Here is an 11,749-nt window from a genome sequence, read left to right as displayed (position 1 = left end):
GTTCTTCTCACTCAACATCATTTCATATAAGCCTCTCCAGGTAGATATGAAGTCCGTCTGCTCCACGTTTCTTATGGCACAATAGTATTCCATTATATTCATATACCATAACTTGTTTAGCCATTCCACAATTGATGGGCATCCCCTTAATTTCCAATTCTTTGCCACCACAAAAAGAGCTGCTATAAATATTTTTGTACATATGGGTCTTCCTCCCACTTCTGTGATCTCTTTGGGATACAATCCTAGAAGTGGTATTGCTGGGCCAAAGGATATGAAATTACTTATAGCTCTTTGGGCATAGTTCCAAATTGCTCTCCAGAATGGTTGGATCAGTTCACAACTCCACCAGAAGCAAACACTTTTGAAAAAAAGACAGGGTCAAAGGAGAAAATAGAATAATTGGCAGGGGGGGATAGAATGGAGGGAAATATAGTTAGTCTTTCACAACATAACTACTATGGAAATATTTTGCTTAACTACACATGTACAACCTATAGTGAATTGCTTATCATCCCAGTGGGGGTGGGTGAGGAGGGAAGAAGGGTAAGAACCTGGAAATCAAAGTTTCAAAAACAAATGTTAAAATGTTTTTTACATGCAACTGGGAAATGAGATATACAGGCACTGGGGTAAAGAAATCCATCTTGCCCTACTAGAAAGTTAGGGGGGGATGAGGGAGGCTATAAAAGAGAACAGACTGGGGGAAGGGGTATTCAGCAGGCTCAGTATTTTGGTGTCAGGGTAGGGGAAAGATGGGAAGAAAATTTGTAACTCAAAATATTGTGGAAATGAATGTTGAAAACTAAAAATAAATAAATGTGGATTACCAAAAAAAAAAATAAATGAATAAAATTATATTATTGAAAGTCTTCTGGGAGCTGCCACCCACCACATCATGGTGCTTCCAAGGAGTTATCAAAAGACTGCAACCCACAAAAGGACACCCTCCCCCCCAAAAAATTGACATTTGAAGTAAAAGACCAAATTTTATCCCATGTAAATTTAGAGTCTAAAAATACAGTCACTATCAAGTATAAGTAATGTCAAGTAGTTTTTTCATGGACCTATCTCCTTCTCTAGGAAAAAAATTCTTATCAAGAAGTTACCCAAAACAAATAGTTTAACTTAATATGTTCTATTGTGTCAACCAGAATTAGTTCTTAGACACCAGAATCATTGTTGAAAGATGATTTCTTATATGGACCTGAGTAAATGTAAGGTCCAAGAATAAGAATCAGGACCAAAAGTTATACAAAATACAATTCTTTCCCTCAATCTAGAAAAGAAAAGAAATGGATCAAACACTCTAACTGATTTCTAAGTTCTCTTGAAAATACCTTTGCAAAAGAATGAAATACTTAGTGTTACTCAAATCCTTCAGCAAATCATGACAGCAAAACAAATCTTAAACCTATAGATGTAGAAAGAGTGAATGATTCTGGGACTGGGAGAGGATGGCCTTGCAGAATATACTTCAGACCTCTTTTTGCAAGGGAAACACTTCCATGAAGCAGTAGAAGTCATGCTTTTATTCCAAGAATAATTAAAGGAATTAGATTTTAAAAAACTATTAGCATTGGCTAGGTAGCAAGTATCTAACATGTCCTAAAGCAAATAAATGGAGTAAGACCTCTAGAAAGTTCATTTCATCATGAGACCCTTAACTACCTGGGCCTAATGGACTATGTAGCCAAATATTGGGCTAAGCTACATATTATTTATTTGGAAGATATTGGAGAAGCCAAAATAATTTATCTGGAACACATTTAACAACCATTTAAAAGTGGTAGCATATGTTGTAGCCATTAACAGCAATGCTAATTATAACTTTTGAAGTTCAATGTTGTTTAATTGTGTTGGCCTACAAAGATGGATCCCCTGCTCGCACGCATTTCATGGACTCAGAACTCTGTTCACAATACTGGTACAAATGGCTACTTCAACTAGAAAAATATACAGAAAGAAAAGAAAAAATTACTCTGAATTCAGACTAAGATACAGGACACTGTTTCAGGCTAGTTTAACATTTCTCACAGTTTTGGGGAAAGGATGTTCAGTAATTTAGTGAATCTATAATCTCATTGATGGGGGTATTCCCTCCAACTAATTCACCCCTTTGTTATCTAATAAAATCTAAAACTGGCACTGCTTAAATGTTGAATTTTTAATGTTGATGATGGATATCACATTATCACCAGCAAAGGTATCATTGATTTTTAGTTCATATGTGCAAACATATGAAATGAATGAAAATCTAGAAGATTTTTTCAGTTAAAAAGCTGTCCGTCAATACAAAACAAAAACCCAGCTGTATCACTTTGTCTTGTGTTAATGTAACAATTATTATTTCCCTGAAAATAAAGGAAATAGATTGAGCAAAGACTCTAGTTAATCTTGGACTATGTTGTAAAACTTTTTATGTCATTTTCATTTTGAGCATTAAAGGACCTTATCCTAATGTACCCAAAATACAAAAAGAAAAAAGAAGTCTTTATTGATAGAATTTAGTGAACAATGTCTGTGCCTAGGTAACATTTGTATTTTTTCCAACTGAAAATGACTACTAATAAAACTTGTAAATTGTAAAGAAAAATGATATTGTTATTTAGTCTATACAGAAAATCAATGTGATCACTTTGAGATCAACTTCATTGGTTGGCATATAATAATAATAGCTGTCAGTAAATCACTCAATCAAATAAATTCTTTGTCAAATCCGTCCTGAGAGTTTCTCTCCCTGAGCTGACCCCAAAGGTGGATCCTTTACTATATCATAAAATCCTTCTAGGAATCAATTCTCACTTCTTCAAATTATCTGATATTTGCTTATTTGTTGATATTCTGAGTCCTCTAGCAAAATAAAAATTCCATGAGTGTAGGAGCTGCTTTTGACCTATCTCCTTATATTCTAGTATCTCCATGGTACATGGCAACAAGAAGAGGAATGCAATAACCTCCAAAGAACTGAAAATTACACAAAGGACAATGGAGAGGTCCATGGCAAATGGGTTTTAGAATTGACGAGGAACTCTGAAGAACAGGAGTAAAAGATATCATCCCAAAATTGTATGATAGGGAGAGGAGATCAGATGGTAATGATGGTAAGGGATGGTGCCCTATTACCACTAGAATAACAAGTAAACTCTCTGTGTTATTTAAAGTCTTTCACAATCTGGCTCCAGCCTACCTTTTCACACTTATTACACTTGATTTTCCATGAGTAATATGGTCCAACCATACTGGCCTTCTTATTTATCTTTATATACAATTTTACACTTCCCCCCTCTATGTTTTTATACTTCCTGCCACCTATGCCTGGAATGTGCTCTCTCCTCATTACTAACTCTCAGAAACTCCATTTTATATCAAGGCTTGACCCAAACATTTCCTTCTACAAATCATGTTTGTTTGTTTTTTAAATATGACATCTATGAAGTTGTTTCATGTATGTATATATGTGTGTGTTGTATATGCACATGCATACATATGTATATGTAGGAAAATTATTGAAACTAAATTTGGTCATGTAATGAGAAGACAGAACTCATGGTGCAGGGGGGTGGGGACTGATGTTGGGAAAGATTGAAGGTAAAAGAAGGAGACAGCAGAGGATGAAATGGATAGATAGTGTCATGGAAGCAACAAACATGAACTTGGACAGATTTGGGGAGAAAGCATAGAAGGGCCTGGTGTGCTATGGTCCATGGGGTCACAAAGAGCTGGACAGAACTGAATGACTGAAGAACAACATATACATATATTTGTGTGTATATGTACGCTACATATACACATTGATCACATATGTTTTTACATGTCTACATGTATATACATATAGATATAAATTATATTTGAATATGTTCCATTTCTTCTCTGTAAAGAGTATTCTTTGATCCTCTGTCCAAGAGCTAGGGTTACTACATCTCTTCTTAGGACTCCAGAAGAGTCTATGGATATGTTTTCCTCTAAGGTCATCAGCTCAAGCCCCAACTGGCTGCATTCCCCCTCATGTATTAGAAACCAGTAACTGCATTCCCAGTTCCATTTAACCACCTAATACCAGGTAAATTTAACAAAGGTAGATAGGTAAGAAAGAAAAAAAATATATATATATATATATAGAGAGAGAGAGAGAGAGAGAGAGAAAGAGAGTTACTTTTTTTGCTTGGTTTTTTTTTTTGAGGGGAGAAGGCAGGGCAATTGGGGTTAAGTAACTTGCCCAAGGTCATACAAATAGTAAGTGTTAAGTGTCTGAGGTCAGATTTGAACTCAGATCCTCCTGACTCCAGGGCCAGTGTGCCCCCTAGCCACCCCAATATAAAGGTATTTAGAAATGATATATATTTATTATCTATTATTTATAACAATATATATTTCTATGTATCAATATAAATTTATCGATATATATATGTATAAACCCCTATAACAGCTTTAACTTTATATCTGTCTCTGTCTATCTATCTATATCTATCTATATATATATATATATCTATCTATCTTATCTTATCTATCTACCTTTGTTAAAGTTACCTGGTTAGGCAGTTAAATGGAACTGAGAATCTAGCTACTAATTTCTAGTTACTAGGTCTAATAAAAGCACCTACATCCCAGGGTTATTGTGAGGATTAAATGAGATAATATTTGTAAAGTACTTAACACAGTGTCTAACACATAATAAATTCTACATAAATGTTAAATATTATTGTTATTTTTATTCACATATATATGTGTATATACATATACTCTCTCTCCATATATATGTGTGTGTGTGTATGTATGTATGTATATATCAGTTTTCATCACGATTCTAACTAAGATTAAGAGAATGAATGCAAAGTTTCTAGGAGAGGCAGTTGACAATTATGTCTAATACCTTAGAGGTCACAAAAGAGAAGCAGCATGTTTTAGCAGCAAGAGTGGAAATTCAAGAGAACTGGGTCCTGGTATTGGCTCTATGGCCATATGAACCATTAGACTGTGGGGCATCAGGGCAGGGAGTGTCTTTTGCCTTTCTTTGGGCCCCAGTGCTTAGTGCAATGTCTGGCACATAGTAGGTGCTTAATAAGTATTTAGTGACTAAATCATTTAACTTTGTTCAAGTATCACATCACTTTTCAGAGCCTCAGTTTCCTCATCTCTAAAAGTGAGAGAGGTGAACCAAATGATTTTCCTTAAGCACTAACAAGTTAATATTAGGGAGGCCATTGCAACTAAAAAGCCTGGTGACCCTTGAAAAACCTGTTTTCCTCTAGCTTCAGGGAATATCCCCTCATTCTACTACTCTGGGGTTAGGTGAATAGGCTGGTGCCTAACCCATTCATCCATAGTCTTCATCATGGTATATAGACTCTGAGTATTGCTTTGCCAGTTACGTTTTTATAAACTAAAGCCTCCTAATTAATTATTTTTGGCTGACCTCTATTGTCTATACCATTCTAGTGCCTTCCTCTAGGTATCCCCTACAAAAGTCTTATGACTTTACCAAGGTGCAATCAACAAAATTGCCTTCACAGTTACATTGGTAGACACATTATATATCTCTGTATCACATGATGACTAGTTTCTTTTTTGATTTCCTGTGGCCTTCCTTTATGGCATCCTACACTTTATTATCCAAGTAGTAATAATAATAGTTGGCATTTATATAGCACTTTAAGTTTTATAAAACACTCTATTATCCCCAATTTACAGATGAGGAAACTGAGGCAAACAGATGTTAAGTAACTTGCCCAGGATCACACAGCTAATTAAGTATCTGAGGCTGGATCTAAACTTGTCTTCCAAACTTCAGGCCAAGAGCTCTGTGCCCTATGGTGCCACCTAGCAGCTTATTTCATCTCTTTCTTTGTACCCTTTGTATCTAGCACTGTGCCAGGCCCATAGTAAGTGCTTAATCAATGCTTGTTGACTGATTAATTTTGATTAAATCTTGTTTAATAAATACTTGTTCTGTTGACCAGAATAAACCATTGTTGAAATGAATTTATTTCCCCGCCTCCACACCCTCCCTACTCCAGCACACTGGAACATGAGTTTTCAGAAAACAAACTCCATAGGATGCATTAACAGCATCTTAGACACCTATATTGCAGGCCTATCTCAAGAACACAAGATGAGCAATTTTAGCTTGAAAAGGGCATACTTTGAAGGACAGCTTGGTCTCCTGTGCATTTCCATCGAATTATTCCATTGTAACTAGAACCCAGGGAGAAGAGCTGAGAGTGCTAGCAATTAAGCCAAGGCTGAGTGTCTCATCAAATGCTATCACGGTCCTTGTGCTCCTCAGGTCATCTTCATTTTCCTTTTATTTTGACAAGCATATTAATCAGCAAAGGTGAGTGGCCATCATTAAGGCAGCCGGTGTTTTCCAATGAGCTTTATCCCTCCACCCAGGCTCAAATAGCAATATTTCCTGAAGAGTCCAGGCAGCTTATGTGATATCCCCTTCATTGGCCTGCTCATTATCAGTAGTTATGCTTTTGCCCAATTATGCTTTTAAACCACTCTAACTGGATGCATGCACGTGTAGACACACATACTGGCAGGAGGAAGAGACTCGAAGATTTGAGTTCTTTATGAATACTAAATTCAGCCAGAAAGACTTCTTTACACTGCCAATTTCTTAGGATGTTAGCACTGCACAGGAGCTTATAATTTCAGAGAATCTTGGATCTAAAAGCAGGAGCCTTCAGGATCATTTCGTCCAACCCCTTCATTTAACAGATAAGTAAACTGAATCTTGGGGCAGCTGGGCCACACAGGGGATAGAGCAACAGGCCTGGAGTCAGGAAAATGCCTCTTCCTGAGTTCAAATTCAGCCTCAGACTCTTACTAGTTGTGTGACCATGAGCAATTCACTGAACCCTATTTGCCTCAGTTTCCTCATCTGTAAAATTAACTGGAGAATGAAGTGGAAAACCACTTCAGTATCATTGCAAAGAAAACCCCCAAAAGGGTCATAAAGAGTCAAACACAGCTGAAAATGACTGAGCAACAGCAACAAATTGAAGCTCAAAAAAAGTGAAATGACAGTTCAAGGGTCACATAATAGTCAAGATGCAGGACCGGAACCTGGGTATCCTGTTCCCTTTTCTACTGCTTTTTGCCTTGTACCACATTTCTTGATGTTATTCCATTCCCTTGGGGTACAATGGATTCACCATGCAGAGACAATATTTCAAATACCACTGACCATTTAGAAAGTAAGTGGCTCATCTGAAAATGATTTTTTTCTTTTAAAAAAATTTTATATTCAAACACCAGAACTCAAATACAGAACAGAAAAAGAAAAAGAACCACATCAGAAATGTGAATATTGAAGCTTAAGAACAAAGTAAGAAAAGAAAAAAAGGATGTCATGTTCACAGCAGAACATAAGAGAAGATTCAAAATACATAGCAACAAATTTTCATTTCAAGAAAGTCTATGTGATAAACACTACATGTTGTTTTGAGATCTGTCCATCTTTGCTTCCTTGTAAGTTTTCTTTTGTTCTCTGCTGTGCACTTTTTACTTTGTTCTTCCCCTGCCCAAGAAGGCCACAATTAAGTGTTATACTTATATAGAGAGATATATGCATACACATATATACATAGTACATACATACAGATATTTTCCCTAACAAATTCTACGTAAATTGTTTTTATGTTTGTGCATATCTCTTATTTCCTATATCTCCTGACTGCTTGAAAATGATTTTTAAAAATTGGAATATGCTACCAGACTACAAACTTAATATGTATCAACAGTATGATAAAGAAGTCAAGAGAGTCCGTGAAAACTTGATCCTACATTAAAGGATCCTTCATTAAAAGAAGTGGAGTGTCTAGAACACAGAGGGAACAATGCCATTGAACTCTGCCCTGATCAGATTGCATCAGTTCTAAGAGATGGTTTTAGGAAAAGACAATGATACTCAGAGAAGGCTGACCAGGATGATAAGGACTAGAAACTGTGACATATAAATATTAAATGAAGGGACTAAGGATTTTTAGTTTGGGAAATAAATGCCTGAGATGTGACTTGAAAGCTAGCTTTAAGGATGTAAGGTCTGCCAATTAGAACAATAATGTAATAATAGCTAGCATGTATACAGCACTTTAAGGTTTACAAAGTGCTTTATAAACATCTTTGGTTCTCATAATTGGTATAAGTAACTCACAATTGTATTTTTTTTGTATACAATATATGTTTGGGAGTTATCCTCATTTCACAGTTGAGGAAACTAAGGCAGGCAGAGGATAAGTGACTTGCCCAAAGTCACACTGAGAGTGTCTGAGGCAGAATTTGAACTCAGACTTTCATGACTCCAGGGCCAGTGGTCTATCTAATCTGCCATCTAGGTAGAAGGGTTAAACACAGTCAGCTTGGACTGAGAGGACAGGTTTGGGGTAGCTAAGTGGTTCAGTGAATCAAGCACCAGCCCTGGAGATAGGAGGACCTGAATACAGCCTCAGACACTTGACACTTACTAGCTGTCTGGCCTTGGGCAAGTCACTTAACCCCAATCTTCTTGCCTTCTCTCCTCCTCCCCCCCAAAAAAAAATAAAAAAAAGAGGACAGGACTAAGTCCAGTTAGTGAAGTTTCAGAGAGGTAAAATTGGTTTAGAATGGCTTCTGGTTTCCATTCCAATTCTGACAATCACTGATTCAGATGGAGAGGGGAGATATGCCAGAATATGGAGAACCTGGACCTCTCTCTCTTTCTCTCTCTCTATGTAATTATATATATATATATATATATATATATATATATATATATATATATATACACACACACACATATATATATATATATATATATATATATATATACATGTATATGTATATAAAGAATTCCAACCATGGAAGATGGAATATAGCTGAAAGAGGATTTAAATAACGACTCAGTCTAAGCCTTCATTTTTCTGTGGGGGAAGCTGAGAATAAAAGAAGGACAGTGATTTTCCCAAGATCACACAGAGAATAAGTCGCAGAGTTGTGTATAGCTCCCAGGTCCTCTAACAGTAAAACTATATTTTCCAGGTATCTTGCAAATCCAACCAAAGGAATTTTGAACTAAAAATAAAAAGGGATTATGGAGGGAGAAGACTGATTGTGTACCTTCACAAAGTTAGGTACTTGAAAAGGAGCCTCAAAAAAAATAAAAATAGGGGCAGCCAGGTGGCTCAGTGAGTAAGAGCACCAGCTCCAGTGTTGGGATGACCTGGAGATCAAATCCGGGCTCAGATACTTAGCACCACACCCAGAAATAACTGGCCATGTAACCTTGAGCAAGTTACTTAACCCCGGTTGCTTTTAAAAAAATAAAAATAAAATAGTACTTTGGTCACCCAGAAATTCAGGGGAGACAATACCCGTAAACGGTTCCATTTGTTAAAACCCAAGTCTCAAGAGTTTATTCACAGATACTCAAGGAGAATTCCATAATGCACCCCTCAGTGTTAAGGGGTATTATTGGAGTGACCTGAAGCTCTAAATCAAGGAGACTTGCTGGAGACACAAAGAATTGCTAGAAAGGAATGAGTGAGAAGATTTAAGCAGAAACACTATAAAGGAATGAGTGACAAGATTTAAAAAGAAACATTTTAGAGGAATGTATGAGAATATTTAAGCAGAAACATTAACTGGAATATGGGATGTGAATCATAATGTGTTCCAACCAATTGAACACTTGACTGGAGGGGAGAAGGCCAGAAAGGTGGATACATCCAAAAGGCACCATGAAAGATTTAGGTAGGAAAGGGCTGGCTGACTGTGTCTGAATCTAGTCAGCTTATAGCTAATGTAGTTTTGACTCCCTGGGGCTTCTTTCCTGTCTTTTTACTGACTCTGCTCCATGTCACTGAGAAGTACTTTCCTATGTCATTTGTTTTTGGCTTACAAATGAACAAGCTAAAGCTGAAAGGGGGTGATAGGAGAGGACTCATTCATTTGGACCCATTTTTATCCAGCAGAGCTACCATTTCCCCCTCTCAGTCTTTTGTCTGTTGGGTCATCCAGAGAAGTTTTGATTCCTTAGTTTAATAAAAAAGAACTCCTGTCGGCTTTCTGAAAGAAAATGGCATTCTCTGCTGCCCTCTGCTGTGTGTGTCAAGTCCAAGACTACAATTCCTATTCAAAGCATTAAAGTCAGATTTTAAAAAGACCAGCAACTCTGACCCTACTATTTTATCAATAAGAAAATTGGCATTGAGGTAGGTTAATTCCCACACATTTTCACATAGCTAGTTAGTGAAAGAGCTTGGACTAGACATCAGGCTTTTTGACTCTCAATCCAAAAGATAATTCCGTTCACAAACATGATTTTTTTCAATATAATCTCCTGTATGTGTTTCAAAATTTTAATAGGATTGACTATTTGTCCGAAACTATTACACTATATGATAAAAGAAACATAGTGGTTAGTTCATGTGAAGGTAAAGTCTCCCCAAACAACCAATATTTTTCTCCTTCTGCAAATTTGCTTGTTTCATTTCCTATTCTTAGACTGCCTTCCTATCCTAGTTCTTCCTGTTAGATTCCCATCTTTGAACAATGAGGTCAAATGCCACCTCTTCCATGAAGCATTCCCAGATGCCCCTAGTTGGAGGCTATGTCTCTGTTTCTCCTTATTTTCATAGCATGTAAATAGGCTTCTCCTCTGCAGATACTCTTGAAGACTTTCCATTTTGGTGGAACTTGCTGGACTTGGGCTCTTTCCAAAAAAGTAAGGGTTAGACCCATGCTAAAATGAGTCATCATACTAAAACTTGGCCAGGATCAAATCCCATCACCAAAAACAAAGAAACAAATACAAACCTTCCTCACATGAAATATACAATATCTTTTTAAATGCAGAAGATGACCAGTTACTGGAAGTCATTTAAAAATCTTAGATGTAGGCAACTGTGAACAATCTATTTTGAACCACTTTAAGGAGAAATCTTTATATTTTTAAAATTTGCATAAAAGGCATACAAGTGGTTATTTCATAAATTAGAATAACACCTTAGTTTTGAGATTCTATACACTAAACTAAATGTGATACAAATAAATCTATACCAGAAGGAGAACTCTTTATAAATTGGCTCGTTGTAGGAAACTCTTTGTGTACACTTGGTGCATGAACAGCAGTCTGCTGTTCTTACCAGATTAGATTAGCCACCATGAACATCATCATCTACTTCGTGTTTAAAAATCAACTGGTAATTCTGAAACACTACAAGGCTGAAAAGTTTATTTTGTGATCATAACTCTTTGTTGGATTACAGTATTTGCAACACTCCTTGTCATCAGAACATCATTGAAGTTTAAAACTAGAAGCAGCAGAAAACTAGCTTGTAAAATTTATTCAAGTAGAGTGCAGGTGAGGCTGTCTTGGGGAAATAAACACTAAAACTTAAAGCCAAAATTATCCCCAAGAATCTATAGTCCATGTACAGTCAGACCAACTAAAGCAAAGTTCAAAATCAACATCAAATGAGAAAAGTTAAGAAAAAAGTTAAGAAAACATTGCATTCAAATACAACACCTCTGACTGACCTATTGAAAAAAAAAAAAACTATGGATGTTGAAAAACGCAGACCTGGCTAAAGGTAGAGACATTGATTCTGGTCATCCCCATTTCTTACGGAAATTTAATGTTATGATTCAATGAGTATCATTAACTAACAGAATGAGAGCTGGAAGAGGCCTTAAAGGCTGCCTAGTTCAACTCTCTCATTTTACATATAAGGAAGCACAGGCCAAGAAAGTTTACGTGACTTGT

The 11,749-nt window shown here is 36.4% G+C and overlaps 1 pseudogene; it reads left to right on the top strand.

Moving 5' to 3' along the window:
* Positions 1–1,435: 1,435 nt before the first annotated feature.
* Positions 1,436–1,997, top strand: LOC138152175 (mitochondrial genome maintenance exonuclease 1 pseudogene; annotated as a pseudogene).
* Positions 1,998–11,749: the final 9,752 nt, after the last annotated feature.

Source organism: Petaurus breviceps, unplaced genomic scaffold (genome assembly GCF_028583685.1).
Source record: "Petaurus breviceps papuanus isolate PSGF00001 unplaced genomic scaffold, PetGlider_PUasm1.0 90919, whole genome shotgun sequence".
NCBI lineage: Eukaryota > Metazoa > Chordata > Mammalia > Diprotodontia > Petauridae > Petaurus > Petaurus breviceps.
The sequence above is the reverse complement of the archived record's forward strand: the minus strand, read 5'-3'. Positions and strand labels throughout refer to the sequence as shown.